Here is a 20,624-nt window from a genome sequence, read left to right on the forward strand (position 1 = left end):
TCTCCTCTGCAAGTTGGGGTGGTGGTGTCAGAAGGTGTTGATGCATTTATTGAGGTGGCGGAGAAGTGGGCAAAGAGGGCTTTAACCCACCTACCCACCCCCAGCTGCTTCCTTCTGCAGCCCAGATTACGGGCCCATGTTTCTGTGTCAAAGGCAGGTTGCGGCAGGATTAAACTCTCTTTGCTTGCCTGCCCACCTCCTCTATGAAGATTTATCACACCTTCTGAATTCCCTCGCACCCAGCTACTACTACTTTCAGATGAGAATGGGAGCTGAGCGTGGAAGACATGAATGTGCAATTCCTCTCCCCCATGGCAGTTTTAATTTTGGAAGGAAAAAATGGAGGAGGGGACCCCATGGAAGAAAACCAGTGAGCAGGAGAAGGGATATTTCTCCCACCTATTGCTCCCCCCCCAATGCAAATTAAGCCCTTCTTGCAGGGGGGAAGCAAGGGCAAAACATATTGACTAGACTAGGGTGAAACAGAAGGCAGTTCCTCCCTTGGAAAGTTGATGTTGCGCTTCCTGCCATTTGTTCCTGTTGGACTAGCTACATTTTGTTGTTGTTGTTTTTGAAGTTATTTGTTAATTTATTCCATAAACTTTATACAATTCTTTATTGTAACTAGCTACATTCTTGTAAAGGTTCTCCTTATTCTTAGTAACAATGGGGATCCTCTTAGGACTGCCACGTTTTGTTCCAGCGTGGTTCTTGTGCTTTTAATTTCGGTGTAACAGTCTGAAATCCAACAGGCACACGTACAGTGATCGGGAAACTTCCCATCACGATTAAAGGCGCCGGAACCCACTTAGTTTTAGTTCTAAAGACAACCATTATAAAAGGGCAGTAGAACAGGATCTAGCCACCCTCCTTCACAGGTATAGGCTGAATCCTGCACACGTTTACCTGGAATTCACCTTGAACTCAAGTGTGACTTACTTCTGAGTAGACATGGGATTTTGTTGCTGGTGGATGGACCTCATGCCTCAAAAGTCCTCAATTCATATAAATTCTTCCAATGTGTACTTTTTGAAGTTCAAATGGCTTTAAGAAAAATAAATGGCTAAAACTAAATACCGTAAATTCCTAACAACTTAAAAAGTGCTAGCTGGCAAGTTGACGCCAGCTGTTTGCCAAGTTTGGAAAGAAAAGCTATACAGGTATATGCAGAAGTTCATTCAGCAGTAATGTAAAGATAGAGCTTGGTATTTTTGTCATTTATTTTAACCTTGCACCTGCAACACACAAGTGCTTCTGGGTTGAGAGAAGACAGTTACAAACAATACAAGTACAAATAGGTACAAATAATAACATTGCTGTTGTTGTTTATTGATGTTGTTGCTATCATCTCAAGTCCAATAAAACGACTGCCTAGCTGATAAAATACAACAGATAAAGATCTTTAAAACTGTGTCTACTCAGAGGTAGGGATGGGGGACAAATTAGATTTAATTCACATTGAAAGGCAAACCTACCTAATTACAAAACATCACACAAACTGAAATTCAGGCATCGTTTGAATTCACACTTCTTCAATTTTTTGTTGCGGTTCTCCAGCCAAGAAGTGTGTACTAACACACACTTATTATGTACTTATTAGTGGAAGCAACATTGGAAAGGCATTGAATTAGGGGAAATTGATTTACAAAATGTGTAGATTATGCAAAACAGCATAAAAAGCCTATATAGTAGGATAAATTTGCTGATGAATTTTCACTAGGACTTAAAACAATAATCACCAACTTATGTGAGAATGTGGAGAACTGAACTAAACATTAGAAAAATGAGAAACTGAATTTGACCGAATTGCCAGTCCCTACTCAGAAATCAACTCCATACTTTCAGGCCAGTAGGTATATAATTGCAGTTTATATTCCTGGCAGAGATTTTGTGCCCCCTCCAAGTTTTCTCCAACAGGCCCCTGGGGTTAAAACCCTGGGGTTAAAACCCAGAGTCCTGCCTGCAAGATAGGACTGTCACCTAGATCCAGCTTTTCAGTCTGCCCCTGCAGCTATGCCTTTTCATAGCTGCACAAAAGGCAAGAATTAGCCGGCAAAACTTTTCTCCTGTATGGAGATGAACATTATCATGTGCAAATTGCAATAGATCACACTGTCGGTGTTTTGTTTTTTAAAAATCATCCTTACAGGTGCTAGTCGCAAAGTTGGCTGCCTTAGACAGACAGGATCTGGCAACCCTCCAGCTGGGTTTCATAACTGTAAGTGATGATTTGCAGCCACTTTATAAAAATTGAGGCTTTTTATTTATCCAGGTTTATAACGGGCTCATAATTGCTACCCTTTGCTGGGTTAGGATTTTTTATTTATTTATTGCCATTGAGAAGCAGGATACTGAGGTTTGCAGAGGTTTTTATTATAATAATAATAATTATTATTCCAGAGACCTAGAACCTGGATGTTGGGCAGGGGAGGATAGAGGAGAAGAGACTGACTTGCAGTCTTGGGATGGGGCTGTATTAGGTGTTCCCTCTCTTGCCTTTTTGTTACTTTGTTTGATCTAATTTTAACGACATGTACTGGGTTGCACAAACACTGTCGTTTGACATTTTTGTTGGTTATTTTCATGCACTGCTAATTGTTCCTTAAAACCAAGGAATCTTCGCTGTTTTTACACACACACACACAGAGAGAGAGAGAGAGAGACACTCCTCTGCTAGAGTTGCCAATCCTTTTCCTGGCAGACATTCCATGCCTTTAAATAGCTCCTTGGCTTTTAGAAATTTAGCAGGGGAAGCTTTTTCCCATGACTTCTTCTCCAGGCCTAGAAAAATTTCCTCTGCGGAAATGCTGTACACCAGGCAGTCCTCCCTTAAAGGCAGAGGATCATTGCCACCCATGCAGAACTTCGTGCTCCCTCCCTCTTTCCTGCCCAAACAAATGCCTTAGATTTATTCCTACAATTGCCAGCTTCTCCTTGCAGGTGTCAGGTGCCTTGAGAAATGCGTGGCAAGCAAGATTTCAGCTAATGCAGCTTTTCCAGATTAGAGGAGCAGCGATAGCAGAAAGTTTTGCTTCCTGCACACATGCCGACCATGCAGCTGCAGGCATTGGAGTGCTTTCAGAAAACATGGTTGCAAGCAGGGGCCCTTGTTGCATTGGTGGGAGCACTTGAAGTTTGCTTGTCTCAATATCCTATAACAGGCACCCCCAACCTGCGGCACTCCAGATGTTTTGGCACTACAACTCCCATGAACCCTAGCTAACAGGACCAGTGGTCAGGGATGATGGGAATTGTAGTCCAAAACATCTGGAGGGCCGAAGGTTGGGGATGCCTGTCCTATATGTTGTTACGGGTTTTCTCTACCTGTGTTGTAACACATCTAATATAGAAATGTGAAACATCCCGTCTCCCTATACATATGCACTCACATTTAATGCCTTATTTGTAAATAAATAAGTAAATAAATGGGCAGTTCCATGCAGATTGTTTCCATTGTCTCATCTGTGTGTACAGGCAACCCCTGATTTGTGTAGGGGGTCACAAGGCTGGTCATCATGTGTGACGGCCACTTCCAAGTCACCACGATGCCTGTGGGGGCATCAATTAGACGTGCATAAATCTGTCATTGCCTCTATGGAAAAAGGGAGGCAGCACAATACCTACTAGCACTCAAAATCTGTCAGCCAAATCAGGCTGCTTGCACAGTTTCTTCCCGTTTAACCCCCGTCTTTTGTTTCAAGGTGGGGGCTCCATTTTAGAACTCCCAATGTGGAAGACAGATTTCACACGGAAGAGAAAATTAATGTTAACTGCAGTTTGTGTTAGAGGTTTATCTTGAAACGAGGCTTTGACAAAATACCTCAAAGACTTGCAGAATCAAAGCACTTGGATGTCTCTTTGCAGACTGTCAGCTGGTGCTAAAATATTTTCACCAGCCATTTCACATTTCATTTAAATCATCAAACAGCTCCAGTTCACAGTTGCACATAAAGCCTAACACTTCCCTCTTGTTCCTTACTTTTGATCATGTATTAGCCCTGGTTGTATTGCCACGCAAAGTTTTCACCCGGTGTTGCTGTTGTTTTTTAATTGCCTGTCTCTCTAACTACCAGACAGTTGCTCTTTTGAAATAGTGCAGGCTGCTCTTCCTTTTATTCATCTGCCCTGTTCTTTGCTAAGACTGTTTCATGCTGAACAATTCACTTCAATTTTTGCCAAGTGTTCCAATATTTTTTTAGCTCCTATTATTGCTAACCCTAACCCTAAGGATGGTTATGAGATTGAGATTGGGGAGGAAGCAAGCTGTATTTGAGATCCTTAACCTCTGGATCCACCTAATTCCAAAGGAAGAATACAATTACAAGATAATATATGAATAATCGTAGAAAGTTTTAAAAAGAATGAGTGGCGTAAAATATATTCCATATTGAAATACACGGTTTATATTTGTACCAAATATTCATGAATGTTGCCAAATAAAACCGTATTTAGTTGTAATGTGCCAAGCCAAACTCTATTTTAAAGGCTTTCCTCTCCTCTGCCAGGCTTAGGTCAGCTCAGCCAGCACTTGTGATGTAGCAGAGTTTGTCTTTTCTGAAAATGCATCACATATGCAGGGGGCATAAATGCAAAAAGGAACGGCTTCAGGGTAGTCTCTCTCAAGGCTCAGAGGAATGATGGCAAGCCATGCATGCAGAGAACCCATGTTCCTTATCAAAGTCGCAAGGATTTGACAGACATATAAATAGAAACCCCCTTTAAAAAAAAAGACTTGCAGAAAGCAAAAAATGCTTAATGACAGGCAGGCTGTGACTTTTGATAGGTAGTCTTTCTCTCAATGCATGGCACCAGAGGGCATCCACCATTGCTTATGGTGAGAGCTGATTCCTGCAAAATTGCTTTTAGATGCTTTGTTTATACTGTATGCTAGAACTCAGCATAACCTGCTTTGGCAGAACCAGGAGGTATGTGGGAGAAGAGAGATGGAGGAAGACATCAATGTGTTCATCCATATTAGCTTGAATGGGCACTACTAGCATTCCTGGTGAAGGCATGCATTTCTTGAATTTCTTCAGTAATACAAAATACCTGCGTTTTAAAAAATCGAAATATTAAAAGTATATTTACTAATAGTTAAATGGTGGTACATTGCTCGGTTATGGGGAGAAGGGAGGTGTGTGTGTGTCTCTTTTTCTAAGTATACTTGCAAAGTGATGTAAAAATTCAGCTCTTTAAGAAATGAAGCATTTCTTCCAATGGGGAAAAAAGTGGTGGTACGTTAAGAAAACAGAGATAGCAACACAGTAAGTTTCTGGTTAATAGCAAAGCCACATTTTGTCCACAGGGGCACCTGATGACTTCGCCCTGGTTTTGACAAGCCTCAGATCATGCGATAAAAGCTGTTCCTGGCTCTGTTATTTGGACTAGCAGCAGAGGATTTGCATGTTTGAATGTGTGTGTGTTTTTTGAGGGGGGGAATAGCGTGCCAGAGTGAATGCTAGGCTGGAACCCTTTTCCTCGACCTCCAGTTCTTTATGAGTAGAGAGTTTCTTTAAATACAGGAAAATTCAGTCGGGCTGCTGCAGCCTTTTGATAGCTCAGTCGGTAGAGCGCGAGATTCTTCATCTTAGAGTTGTGTGTTCAAGTCCCGCCTTGGGCCAAAGATTCCTGCATTGGAGGGGGTTGGACAAAATGACCCTCGTGGTCCATTCCAACTCTTATGATTCTATTATCTGTGGAGAAGGTGCTGCCCATGTGATTTGTTCTTTGCCCACGTGACCCTGTCATCAGCACTGCATATTCGCCAGTTAGGGCCAAACCGAGATGTAGCTGCAGCATAGCCAGATGCTTTAAAACCTGGATTTGCCCGAACTGCATATAAAGGGGTGGGGAATATGGTTTGGAAAAGAGGTGTGGGGTGTTGCACCACTTGCCAACTCCAGCAATAGGAAACAAGTCATAGAATCATAGAGTTGGAAAGAGACCCTGAGGATCATCTATTCCAATTCCCATCACCCTTGACCATCACTCGTCCTGCTAGCTAGGGATGATGGGAGTTTTAGTCCAAAAACAGCTGGAGACCCAAGGGCACATTCTACTCATGTAAAAACACACTGTTTCCCAGACCGTCTGCGGGCCGGATTTAGAAGGCGGTTGGGCCGCATCCGGCCCCCGTGCCTTAGTTTGGCCACCCATGCATACAGGGAACGAACCTGTGACCTTAGCATGATGAGTACCACACTCTAACCAACTGAGCTATTTCCTCAATCCTCAATGGTATGAATGAGGGCTGAGGTGGGCAGAGAACAGCCATTGCTTCCGAAGTTCAGATTATGCCCAGAGGGACAAATCCAGAGCCTTGAGGTTTCAGCGTTAAGAGTTAACTTTGGGTCTTTCCTGATAGCAGCGTGCACAGCCTAGTTCCATTTCCACCTAATGTATTCAGTGGCAGCAGACAGTTGCCCTTTCTTCCCATTCAAAAGCAGCTTGCTATTCAGAAAACCTGCGACAGCTCATTTAGCTCTTTGGTTACCAGCCTCATAAAGCCCGAGGTATAAGAGAGTGACCCTTCAGACACGAATAATGGTGGTTCCACGACTCAATGCTTTTTGTGCCTCTGTTTTAGTTTAGTAATCTAGATAAGGTTTGGTCCTCCAACTAGTTCTTCTGTTAGATATTTGGCTCACAGTATTCTAACGTTCCCCCTGCTGCCCTTCTTGTGGGATCGACAGTGCAGACAAAAGGGACATTGTTGTGCTGGACCTTGCATTAGCTGTCTTGACAACGGTTGGCCTCTGCACACAGTTTTCGCTTTTTATCCTTTTATTGTCGTCCGGTGCGAAGAAGAACATTTTACTGTTCTTAAAAATAAAAATAAAAATTATGGCAAGTTCCTTTGAACGAATCTGAGATACAGTACAACTTTCTATTTATGTATCTACCAACCATGAAAATAATTCAATTGCTTTTTTTAAAAAAAAGAACCGGAAAGATGTATATGATAAAATGAGTGCTCATTACTAAACTCTTGGCAACAAATCTCAGCTCAAAAGAAAGGACAGAGTTGACAAGATTTTTGGCAGTTTGCTAAACAGGACCAGGGTAAATTGCTTTTAAAAGTGATTTTGGGTTGCTTTTTGTCATTTTAGCTGGAATTCCCCCCCCCCCTGTGTAAAATGCTTAGATTGATGTACTTTATCAGTTTAATATATTATTTTAGTGTTGCATGAGAAATGCATTTTCAGTTTTAAATACCGCGAGAATGGCTGCTATCCAAATAATGAATTAGTGAAGCAAAATGTCAAATTTCCTTTCATACTGGAGAAGCTCTGTACATTATATCATTAAAAGAGAATCCTATATTGCAGTGATTCCCAGTTTGCTAAGCAAGGCAGGCCTGCTTGTTTTTCAAAAGCCAAAGCATGGACCTCCTACTTTGGAAAATTTTGATACCTCTGTGGTAGTTTTTGTTACATTTGAATGGTGCCACAGACCCCCTGGGTGGGTTACGTGGAGTTTCCAAATTAAAACTCAACTCCTTCAGCACTCCAGTTCAGCTGTACTTTGAGCAAGAGAATAAATCTGTAAGGTCAGCTAGTGTGTTCCTTCTTTCTACATACAAAGTAGACCTAAGTTGTGCCACCGTGCCAGAGATAAATAAATGTCCTTTCTGGGAGCTTCATAATTAGCCACAGTATGCTTCAGGTCTATTAAGTGATGAAATAAGATTATATTGTGTAGACTAGGGTTCTAACAGCAAGCCTAGGGTCTGTTCTTGTCTGAATTTGCCTATGGCCAGATTACAGGTGCCAAATTGCTGCCTACCTTTCCCGACCCTATTGAGTCCCACGAGCAGATTTGTGTGTTAAGTTCAGTAGATCAGTTGAGTTCAGAAGACAGTATTGCAGAGTACTCTCAAAAGCACTGCACCACACAAAATGGCTGCAAGTGCATTGAACATGGGCAGATAAACATGGGTTGAGTTAATAAGGGGCACGTACTAAATCAGTGTTATAACCCCTTAGAGCAGCTTAGAAAGCTAATTTCCTGGATTCTGAATCACAAAAGGAGACTCTGTGAGTGCAGGGTGCTCCTAACTTCAGAAGTTCACCACCCAGTTTGCGGAGCAGGGTGGTGACAGAGGGGAATGTTCTCCCTCTCAAGATGGTACTCGTGTAGCGGGCTGTAACGCCTATAGAGGCCTAATCAAATCGCCCGGTGCCCAAACTCAGATGCCCTTGACCTAAACATTTGTGACCAACTCCACTTAGGGTCACATGAATTGGCCACAGCTCCCTCTTGTTTCACCTTTTGAGTTTTCCTTCACAGTTAGATTTGGCCAGTGTCGGAGGCAACTGCATAACTCATTCCTTTCACCCAAACGGACTCGTGCTTCCAAAACCGCAGCCTTCCCTGCCATCCCATGACTGTGCCAAATGGCTTTTAAAAATGAGCAATTTATGATATAGCCCAGGCGGAGGTTGCTCTAAGTATGACTGACAACTAAACAGTAGCTTCTTGGATCCTGGCCGTTTCGTGTGCCATGCTCTCTCCCTTTTCTGCTCACATTTCTGGTGCAATTGTGATGAATGTGCCATTTGTTGCTACTTTGTCGTAGTTAGACGGAGCCATTTCTTTCAACGCAGAGAGGGCCGCTATAACAATAGTTTTCCACGAGGGCAAGCGTAACCTTGCCTACACAGGTCAAGCGGTTGTTTGTTTTCTTTAAACTGCCTCTAAAGGGAAGGAAGAGCTCTATCATAGGAATGTGGTGAAGGCTAAAGTACATTTTAATTGTGTTCTGTGGTCGGGAATGGGCAAATTTAGAACTGTCCGCAGCAGGTCTCCCACTGATAAAAAAACCCCGGGACTTGGGTGGGTGGTATCGGGACAATGCAGAGCTAACTTCATTTCCAGTTATGCAAGGTCTGAGAACCATCAGCCCTTTGGTTTTCTGGCATGGTGCTGCAGCCGAAGCCAGTTCCAGGAAGTTGTATTGAAATAATATGGACTAAATTTCTAGTAATTAATTGGGTTTGGGTGTCAAGCAAATACAGTATTTTCCGGCGTATAAGATGACTGGGCATATAAGACGACCCCCAACTTTTCCAGTTAAAATATAGAGTTTGGGATACGCTCACCGTATAAGACTACCCCTCTTCCTACAATCGTCTGTGGGCTGGACATGCCCGCGCTGCCCATATCCAAAATGTCCGCAGAACCAGAAATCGCTTCTGCACATGTTTGGGATCCGAAAATCACGTCTGGACATGCACAGAAGCGATTTCCGGCGCTGTGCTGCCCATTTCCAAAATGTCCGCAGCGCCAGAAATCGCTTCTGCGGCTGCATATAAGACGACCTAGCGTATAAGACGACCCCCGACTTTTGAGAAGATTTTCCTGGGTTAAAAAGTCGCCTTATACGCCGGAAAATACGGTACTAATGTGGGACGTTGTGACTCATGGCTTTGAAAGTCCTGACCTGTAAAATCCTAAACGTTGCCAGGTGCATTGAGAAGAATGGATCACATTGCTGATTTGATCCTCATTTGGAAGGTTTCATCAAGTCATGGTTCACAGGTTTAGACGTAAAGGCGTTTCTGTTTTATTCTTTGTGTAAACTGCCCTGCGAATACAACTGAAGGATGGTAACAGAAATACTTACAATGCATAATATACGAAGCTGGAAGCAGACAGAGAATGTGCAGACATAGGGCTTGTTCCAGATCGTCCAAACCAGGACACCTGAATCTCACCAACGGGAACTGAATCTCACCAACGGGAATTAAGCCAACTTGCAACTGAGATTGGTTTCATTGATTTTGGTGTGACTTCATAGCTCAGTGCCAGCCATGTTTGCTCAGCGGACATAAGTCCTATTGAATTCAGTTGGACTTACTCCCAGGTCAGTAGGGTTAGAACTGCAGCCTTAGTCATGACTGACGACTTTTGATGTATTAGTGACTCACACTCATGTTTTTGCCTCAAGAAGAGTTCCTTGGCCAATTCTCTCTCTCTCTCTCTCTCTCCCTCTCTCTCTCTTATGTGTCTTTGTCTTTTACAGGACAGAATATTTCCGCACTATGGACAGTCAGGGATGGAGAACCTTTGGCCTCCAGATATTGCTGGCTCCAATCATTCCTGACCATAGGCTATCCTGGTTAGAGCCAATGGGAGCCAGAGTCCAACAACATCTGCAGAGCCTTGGATTTCCCATCTCTGAAATACTGTTTTTTGTTTTTAAATACATGTACAGAAGAATAGGGAGGAAATCGGGTGATTCCTGGGTAGAAAGAGACGTTGTTTTCCTCATGGGCAAATAACATTCAGAATGGGTGGGATTCACCTAACCAGCCCCATCAACGGAAACCCCGTGCAAGTACTGCACAGCAAGGACCCCCCTCTCCATATTGGCTCAAGGGGCTGTCAGGAGAACCCCAGAACAGCAGGGGGAGGGGTAATTTTTTAAATAAAAAAATACACCTGGCAATCTGGAATGCTTGCACAAGTAGAACCATTGGGAAAGCGCAATGTTGAATTCCACTCAGGACCACTTTTAAGAGCATTTTTCTGCAAGGCTCCTCTTCAAGGCTGAGATGTGCTATTCCAAAATGTTTGATCCTAGCGAGCAACCAGCCCAGCCCAGCTAGATAGTATAACCGACCAAGGGTGTGGGGCTGTTCCTTTGGAGGCCTACATTTCAGTTCCCTATTTGCAGTTATTCCTATTCTCCCCACCTCGACCTCCACCAAAGGCCAAAATACTCTTAAGTATTTTCTGTTTTCATTTTCTTCCTATCTGAGGACTGCATTTGGTTAGTACAAGTGTTGTCATAGAACAGGCATCCCCAAACTTCGGCCCTCCAGATGTTTTGGACTACAATTCCCATCTTCCCCAATCACTGGTCCTGTTAGCTATCTGGAGGGCCGCAGTTTGGGGATGCCTGTCATAGAATCATAGGGCTGTAGAGTTGGGAGGGACCCGAGGATCGTCTAACCAGTCCAACCCCCGATTGAACCCACAACCTTGGTGTTATTGGCACCAAGCTCTAACCAACTGAGCTATTCAAGCTCTGGATTTATACATTCTGCTCAAGCGCAGACCTCCTTGGTGCTACTGCATGTGAAACAACAACAAAAAACAACCTCCCCTGAAAAAAGGAGAAAGTTTATGACTTATTAAGATTTAATCTGCTGCTGGAAATGTCCGAGAACAGCTTGGACGTCCTAATTTAAGCATTCCGGTGTAATTTAGGGTGTACAGTTTTAAAATAGGAAAACCCGAGGTAGTGCCCTCTTAGAACCCAGATCCTATTTTTGTATCTGAGATGGTAATTCTGGACTATAAGGCTGCCCTTAAGGAAAGAGCGGTCATTAAAGTAAATAGGAAAGGACAATAATGAAAGAGAGTGACCCAGAAAAAGATTCACTGTTGGAACAGTGGTATTGCTTTAAATAGACATGTATGTCCCAGGAGCCGATTTTCTTTTACCACATGACTCAACTGGGCTACTGTGGAGGAATCTTCATCTATGATTGTCCCAGGAGCTTGAACAGAGGACAGGGCCCTGTGGGTTTTGGACTGGTTTGATCTCTGTCAGCATAAGTTCAGTTTTGAGATTCCTACCTTCTAAAATATTCAACAAACACTCTCTTTTGGAAACTTTAGAACAGGCTTCTTCCTCTTTAATCACAGTCTCTTTAGTAATAACTTGATTTTTCCACCAAAGCTTTTTATAAGAATTTATTTGAAGCGTTTACTTTTTGTGCATGAGGTCTTCTAAGTGTATCCCAAGAAGAACTCTTTGAGAGAACAGTTTGCAGAGCAAAGTCCGATTCAAGCTGTTTTTAACCGCCATAGTTAAATGGATCATATTACTGCAAGGATAAAGATTATTGCAAGAATACAAAATGCTTATTTATAAAATTGGTGTCAAGGGAAAGGGGGGGGTCTGCACTTTTCATTTAATTTTAAATTTATATACTGTTTTTCATCATCACTGTACACAAGGCAGTTTTTCAATTGATAAATGGGTATGCATTAGATTTGTTTAGTATTCTGCAGGGCAGTATTCTGAATTGGCAAATCCCCCCCCCAATTTTACCCAAGTCCTGCTTTGGGTATACAGTGGCACCTCGGTTTAAGTACACAATCGGTTCTGGAAGTCTGTACTTTACCTGAAGCGTACTTAACCTGACGCGAACTTTCCCATTGAAAGTAATGGAAAGTGGATTAATCCGTTCCAGATGGGACCGCAGAGTACTTAAACTGAATGTACTCAAACCGAGGCGTACTTAAACCGAGGTATGACTGTACTTCAGTAGCAGTGATGTGACTTTCTCTTACTCTCTTCTCCTTTGTGCATATGGCATGTGCTGGTGGTTGTCCCTCCCTCCCTTTTGGCCAGTTTAAGCTAATTTCAAGCCACACTGCTCTACGCCAGAAGGGTCACACAACTGCCACACACTGAAGTTGCACAGCTAGACTTTTAGGGCCCTCCCACAACAGAAGCTTCTAAAGGGTTTGCTGCACTATGCACATATTCACACAACCCTGCTCCGTGCAGGCAAAGCCAATCCAAGCAGAATGAACAGTGCAGCTGTTGAGCACAGATGGATTTGTTAGAATGGGTCCCTTAATCCTGCGAGGAAGCTAAAGCCTTTCCTTCCCAGTTGCATTGTGTGGTTCTGCGCAGATTGACTCTAAAGTACTGTACCTCCTCCCCCGCAATCTCTTTTGTGTTGTGTCTTTTAGATTGTAAGCCTAAGGGCAGGAACTACGTTTGTAAGCGGCTCCAGAAGCCCTCTTTAGCTGAACGTTGAGATTTCTTTTTAAAAGCTTTAAATAAGTCTTTAGTGCAGCTTGCACCTTGATAAGTGTGTTTAGGAGGATTGCAGCCTTATAGAGGAGTCCCATGCATGGTTACTCACAGGTAAAATGTATGCACACTTACTTTTTGCCTTGCCCCGCTCTTTTTTTGCCCCAAGCTTTCCTCGCAAAAACCTGCTCTTTAAAGCTGAATCGGTGCAAAAGTTTCTCTGTGGATTGACGTTTGCTCCAATTGAGCTTTAAAGAGCAGGTTTTTGCAGGAAACACTAAACAGCAACCCCAGGCACTCAGACACGAGAGCTTTAAATCGTGAACTGTGCCAGGAAAGAGCAGAGGAAAGGTAAGAGTGGATAATCTCCCTGTGGAGCTGAATGGGACTTAGTGCTATGTAAATGTGGACAGAATTGACTGGAATTTGCAGGCACTAAGCTTTTTATGGAGCAGGGGAAAAAAGCATTGAAATCCTCAGCTTCGAAAGTTTGTAAGCAAACCAGAGGTTTGTTTTTGGTCTGGTTTTTTAAAGCCCTTAATTCCCTGTTTCTTTCTTGCATGATGGAATCCTCACAAGGTAAAAAGTAAGAAAGCAGTTTCTCCCTTCTGATAACCACTCACAGCTAGAAGCTTCTCAAGCAGGCAGGGACATGTTGGGTGTCACATCAGGACATGGCCAAAGGAGGATTTTGTTTGATGTTCTACCAAAACCACTTCACTGCTTGGAATGTGGAGTTCTGAGACATACAAGCAGATGCTTTGTAATGAGCACTAGGATTTATTCAAGACGCCTCTATGTTTGAGCCCTTCACGGAGCCCTGAATATTATTAACACCGACATAGGTAGGCTCGCAAAGGTAAAATAGCCCGAAAGGAAAATTCCTCCCAGAATAGTTTCCTGGCAGGACAAGCCGTACTCCTTCGTGGAGTATGGTCAGTACAATATGGCGTGTGTTGTCTACTACCTGGTGCATGCAGTCACAGATGCCAGCAGGCACCACAATCCATTGGGAGGTTTTCCAGCAAAAAGCCCCATTGTAGTGAATGGAAGCTGTGCAAGATTCCACGGCAGGAAAAAGATGGTAGGCATTATTTCTGGGTAAAGCAAAAGTCTGCAATAGCATTTTCATAGCTTCTACCCATTTACCTGTAGGTAAGGAAAAGGTAAAAGGGACCCAGGTAGCGCTGTGGTTAAACCACTGAGCCTAGGGCTTGCTGATCAGAAGGTCGGTGGTTCAAATCCCTGTGACGGGGTGAGCTCCCGTTGCTTGGTCCCAGCTCCTGCCAACCTAGCAGTTCGAAAGCATGTCAAAATGCAAGTAGATAAATAGGAACCGCTACAGCGGGAAGGTAAACGGCGTTTCCATGTGCTGCTCTGGTTCGCCAGAAGTGGCTTTGTCATGCTGGCCACATGAACTGGAAGCTATACGCCGGCTCCCTCGGCCAATAATGCGAGATGAGCGTGCAACCCCAGAGTCGGTCACGACTGGACCTAATGGTCAGGGGTCCCTTTACCTTTACCTTTAAGGTAAAAGGTAAAGGACCCCTGGACAGTTAAGTCCACTCAAAGGCAACTATGGGGTTGCGGCACTCATCTCACTTTCAGGACAAGGGAGCCGGTGTTTGTTCACAAACAGCTTTCTGGGTCATGTGACCAGCGTGACTAAACCGCTTCTGGCTCAACGGAACACCATGACAGAAACCAGAGTGCACAGAAATACTGTTTACCTTCCCACCACAGCAGTACCTATTTATCTACTTGCACTGGTATGCTTTCAAACTGCTAGGTTGGCAGGAGGTGGGACAGAGCAATGGGAGCTCACCCCGTCACAGGGATTTGAACCACCGACCTTCTGATTGGCAAGCCCAAGAGGCTCAGTGGTTTAGACCACAGGCTCTAACAATAACCACAACTTGTTTAACTCTTTCCCACCCCTAGGCAGTTCCAAGGGAGAGGTGCCTCCTCTTCCCCCTCAACCTCCTATGGTTGGATGCCTGCGTTTACTTGGAGACAACCCAGTCCCCCCCCCCCCAAAAAAATGCACCTTATAACATAGTCGCAATCTGGAAGTTAAAAATAAAACTTGCAGTTCTGAGCATGCTTACTTGAAAATTAATTCCATCAAAATCAATAGGGCTGGTGTTTTAAGAAGAACGTTTAGCATAGTATAAGAGAAGTGTATTATTACGGTACAGTGGTGCCTCGCAAGACGAATTTAATTCGTTCCGCGAGTGAATTCGTTTTGCGAAAAATTCATCTTGCGAATCGCGGTTTCCCATAGGAATGCCTTGGAATTTCTTTTTTTGCCCATAGGAATGCATTAATTAAATTTCAATCCCTTCCTATGGGAAACCGCGATTTGCAAGGCGAATTTTTCGCAAAACATATTCGTCTTGCGAGTCACAATCAGATCGCAAAACGCATTCGTCTTGCGAAAAATTCGTCTTGCAGGGCATTCGTCTTGCGAGGTGCCACTGTATTTCTCTTTCTGAAATCTGATATGAGGAAGGAAGCTTGTCCTGACCCCTGCAGGGCACTTAGCTTCTTTGCTTCTCTGTGCTGTGTTCCACCACACGAGTTATTTGTGGTCTCATTTGCTGTCCATGCCAGCCATCAGGTACTTGACAAGTTAGGAGAGCCAGACCGTCAATGGATCCCTGCGTGCCCAGCTTGATGTGGCATTGTAGTATCTACTTAGTTGGTTTATGCAATGGCCATATGGTACACGGTTGCGTAGAAAAGCAGGCTGCCCATAAATCACCCCTCTTCAATTTGTGCAACTTCATTGGGAGCCGTGGCTTATGATGGGAAGTGTAGAAAGTATTGCTGGCTCTAGTATCTTGAGATACTTTCAATTCTTCATTCAGTTTATATGTCCAAGCTATCAAGGCTATGTATGCTTATGCACACCACCCAACATTTCTCTGATGAAAATAGGGATGTCCTATTCCATACCCTCCAACACTTCTCTGATGAACATACCACACCCTTGAACGTTTCTGCGATGAAAGTAGGAAAAGTAGGATATTCTGGGATCAAATCAGAAATCGGGACAGCTTCTGTAAATCTGGGACTGTCCCTGGAAAATAGGGACACTTGGAGGATCTGATTATGTAAAAGGGACGCAGGTGGCGTTAAACCACTGAGCCTAGGGCTTGCTGATCAGAAGGTCAGCGGTTCGAATCCCTGTGACGGGGTGAGCTCCCATTGCTCGGTCCCAGCTCCTGCCAACCTAGCAGTTTGAAAGCACGTCAAAGTGCAAGTAGATAAATAGGTACCGCTCCAAGCGGGAAGGAAGGTAAACGGCGTTTCCGTGCGCTGCTCTAGTTTGCCAGAATCGGCTTTCTCATGTTGGCCACATGACCTGGATACGTCGGCTTCCTCGGCCAGTAACGCGAGATGAGCGCCGCAACCCCAGAGTCAGTCACGACTGGACCTAGTGGTCAGGGGCCCCTTTACCTTTACAAATGTTTGGCATCTTTTTGTGTATCTCTCGCTTGCTGTCTGCCCACTGTGGGCCCAAGTGCCACTCATTACCTTTAAAAACTCTTAATGCCTTTAGAGAACTGTCCCCAGGTGTTACAATCTTCATCAGAGGCCCTGTTCTGTATTCTGTTGCCCTCTGAAGGTGGGTGGGTGGTGACCAGAGAGAAACTTTTAAGTACATAGTGTTGCTTGCTTAAGAAGCGCAGGACCATCTGTAACGGGAACACGGATTTGTTTTAGTTCCAACTGAAACAGAAAGTTAATTTCTAAATCTGGCATTCCTCTTCCTTAATTTGCTTAGCTCGCTAGAAGTACTAAACCACTTTCAGAGAAGCAGCTGAAACATGGAGGGAATTAATCAGTTTACTAACTCAGAAGTTAATTTTCAGTTTCCGCTTGAGATCGACATGGCAGCAATAACTATCTTCTGGTTAAGTTGCTTCCCTCACCCACCTTGTTTTTAACATTTATTTTTAAATAAGTGGACCATAAAATATTCACGAAATGCTTCCTAAATTACAAAGTACATTGTAATTTTCTTTGGTATATTAGTAACAGATGCATTTTCATATTTTTCATATTTGCCAAAGGGGGCAGAAATTGCCTGACCAAAATTAGGGTTTACCTTGCAATTCTCACCTGTGGTACTAACAACCTTCCACCTGGAAGGAAGGTCCAACTCACATGCCTTCTGTCCGGAACAACGAAGACTCTTCTTACACATTACAGCTGGGAATATATGTTTTTCAGTGGCTCCCTCACATTGTCTGCCGCACTGTAAAATGTAGCAGCTAAGGCTCTGCCATGTTTCATTGCTATTTTGGGTGGACTTGTACATACTAGAACAATAATTTACCACAGTGAAATAGCCCGCAGGAAGCTTGTGGGATGTTTGTGTTCCTTTCACCTATTGTAAGCTGTGCCTCATGATATTGTTTTCATGGTTTCTCTGGGACGGTGCTTTGCTGAATGGGACTCGCTCACAGTTAAGTTTGTCCAGCTCTCCCACAGGCACTGGAGCAGCCTATCTTGATTCAACACATACATACATACACACTTCATAATCTTCTCCCTTAGGAACAATGTTTCCTCATTCAACCTCCCAAATAATATATAAGCAGGCCTCTGTTGATCACCTGGCTTGGGGATTAATTACTTTTTAAAAAATTTTTTAAAAAGTAAACTTTATTAATTCATTCTTTAAAACAATACATTAAAAGAAAAATATCTGTACAACAAATCTATACATCAAATATAAGAATAAAATCACTTCCCAACTCTTAACGTGTCGCTTATTTCTCATATTCTCCATATTCTTGCGTTATCATTTCGCTACTTATATCATATTAATATTATTTTCTTTTCTTATCACTTGGTTTCTCAAAAACAATACCCCTGCTCTCCTCTAGCTAAGACAGACCCTTAATTCCGTTTTAATATTCTTTTTTCTAAAATATTCCTCTACATATTCCCATTTTTTAATCAATTTTTGCTTCGATATATTTCTTATTACAGCAGTCATTTTGTCCAGATTCATAAATTCAACTAGCTTTATCTGCCATTCTGCTATTCCAGGTACTTCTTCCTTTTTCCATTTCTGGCCTATCAATAATCGTGCTGCTGCACACCCGTAAAGAAAAATATCTCTTCTGTCTTTAGGAAGGTTTTCTGGGAGTAAGCTTAACAAAAAATATTCCGGTTTTTTTTTTAAAGGTGACCTTCACTATTTTTTTTAATTCCTCATAAACATCTCCCCAAAAATTTTTAATTTTAATGCAGCCCCACCAGCAATGCATATAATCTCCTATTTTACCACAACATTTCCAACAATTTTTGTCAACAGTTTTGTATATTTTGGCTATCTTATCCGGCGTAAGGTGCCAACGATATAGCATTTTCAGCATATTTTCTCTAATTCCTTCACAGGCTGTGAAATTCATTGTTCTTTTCAACAGTTGTTCCCATTGCATTTTATAAATTGGCTTGCCCAAATCTTGTGCCCATTTAATCATGACACACTTTATCTCCTCATCTTTTAATTCCCATTCCAGGAGATATTTATAAACTTTAGACATTGATTTGGTCTTGTTATCAATTATTAATTCCTGTAATTTGGATTTTTCTTTGGCAAACCCTTTAACTTTATGTTCCTTAAATAAGCTTTGGACTTGAATATATTGTCTGGCTTGGGGATTAATTACATACTACAAGTGGCAGCTGCATATGATGGGACTCTTCAACATCATAAAGCTCTGAAACTACTCGGCCAATTTGCACACTGTTACCAAACAGCATCATGTCTGGGTAAGGGTAGTCCATTGCTTTTGGACCTAGGACACTTCTAAGGCAGGTCCAAGAACCCTTTGGCCTTCCAGATGTTACTGAACTACAGCTCCCATCAGCCACAGCAGACGTAGCCAGTGGCCAGGGATGTTGGGAGTGTTAGTACAACCACATCCGAAGGGCCAGCACTTCCCCACACTCGTTCAAAGGCAATCCAGTGCCCCTCCAGATGTTTTGGACTCCAACTCCTATTGGCTTAGCCACTGTAGCCAATGGGAGTTAGAAAAATAGAACTGGACCCTAGTTGGACTAGGCTCATCTAGTCCAACACCCTGCAATGTAGGGATCTTTTGCCCTACATGGGGCTTGTACCCGCAACCCTGAGATTAAGAATCTTATGCTCTAGTAACTGAGCTATTCGGTGAGACTTCATAGTTGTATAGTCCAAAACATCTGGAGGGCACCAGATTGAGGAGGGCTGTTCTAAGGCACTCGGGTCCAATTAAAAAATCATTACAATGGAGCTATGCTGCTTACCCCTTTTGAAACATCTTTGGGAAGGGGAAGCTTGTAGCAAAAAGGGGGGCAGAATGGGAAGAGGCTAGGGTCTTTCATTAGTGGACTATCTTCTCTTGACACTGTCCTAAGCTGTCTTCCCCACTCCCCACCCTGCAGGGTTCCCGACTCATATTTAATGAAGGTTCCTTTACAAGGGAGAAACATTTACTGGACTGGCATTACGCATGATGTGTAGTTTTGCTCAGCGTGTGAGTTATTTGCAGTTGAGCTAATGGCAGCCGGAGCATCTGTGATGTCATGCTGCTTTGCAGCTGCAGGTGACATCAGAGTAGATTGGCCAATGTACCAAGAGGGCAGTTAGCGAGGGCAGAGTTGGAGGATGAGGCTGCAAGAGGGATGAGGTCAGCAGAGAGAGAAGAGATCTTATGGAATGGTGGATATTATACTGATGGGGTTTTTTTAAATAAAAAAATTAAAATTAGCTAACGGTACAAATCAATGTTGTATTGCTTGCTTCTGCACGAGGCCCAGCCTCTTCGAAAGCTTCTCTCAGAGATGATGTCTCTCCTGTGTAGCATCCCTGACAATAATAGAAGAGATGGACACCCTTTTCTTCCCTGGACGGACTCTGCGCCTTTAACGGTTCTGTGGCCTGCACACAGCCTGGCCCTATAGCACTTCCCAACAGGAAATAACACAACCCTGGATTTCAAAATATTAAGTGTTCTACTCCCACTTGGCTCCTGACAAGTAAACAGGCCTCTTTGTTCTCTGCTTCGCACCAACCAAGTGCCTGCGTTTTTCTCACCCACAGACAACAGACTTCCTCTCTAAGGGCAGCTTGTTGTGTTGTGTTTTGTAATTGGATAGGGAGCAGAGCAAGTAGAAAACACACTTGCCTCCACATCACTTGTGAGAGTGCACATATGTATAAATAACCACTTTCTCCTTTAAAATCCACAGACTTGGCAACTGGGGAAGGCTCTTCTCTGCTACTTATGTGTATCTTGAGAGGAAAATAGTATAGTTGAGCCACCCTGGCATATTGAAAACAGAGCAGCGCCTTGAGTAGTAATAGATGAAATGGCATCTCTTGATGTTCCCACTTTCGGTGTTGTTTTTGTTTTTTGTAATGCAGCAGTAAGTGGTACACCCGATGCATCACAATGCTTAAAAATGTACTGGTAAGCAAATTTCATTCCCGCATAAACTCAGGTAGTTCAGTGTCTCTCAGTTCGGAAGCAAAAAATGGAGCCATCTAAAAATAAAGTGGTTTCTACATATTCCGGGAAATCTCTAGAGAGACATTTGTGTGAACATTTTTTAAAACCAGCACTGAGTTGATTGGTTGGGGGGGGGAGTGAACCCCAGTAAACCAAAACCAACATAAAGTGTGGTTTAATACACACACAAATATCTCTACCCTCCTCCTTCTGCCTGGTTCACACACTCTTGCACACCCTTAGAACTTCCCACAAGGAAAATAGTTTGTTCTGAGGTCCGCTGTATCTTTGTAACAACATGATTTAGAGCTAATATCCTGTTCAGCGACTTT

General features: G+C 43.2%; 1 protein-coding gene across 2 annotated transcripts in view; it reads left to right on the plus strand.

Annotated features, from left to right (window-relative positions):
* The window catches only part of RNF144A (ring finger protein 144A), a 51,679-nt gene that overhangs the window by 14,220 nt on the left and 16,835 nt on the right, over positions 1-20,624 (plus strand). The window contains exon 2 of one of the 2 annotated variants that reach the window (XM_035109892.2): positions 2,150-2,218. The exons of the other annotated variant lie outside the window; for it this stretch is intronic. The gene's annotated coding sequence lies outside the window, so the exon portion shown is untranslated. The remainder of the gene's footprint in view (positions 1-2,149; positions 2,219-20,624) is intronic. 2 annotated transcript variants of the gene reach the window in all.

The sequence above is a fragment of the Zootoca vivipara genome, chromosome 3 (assembly GCF_963506605.1).
Source record: "Zootoca vivipara chromosome 3, rZooViv1.1, whole genome shotgun sequence".
NCBI lineage: Eukaryota > Metazoa > Chordata > Lepidosauria > Squamata > Lacertidae > Zootoca > Zootoca vivipara.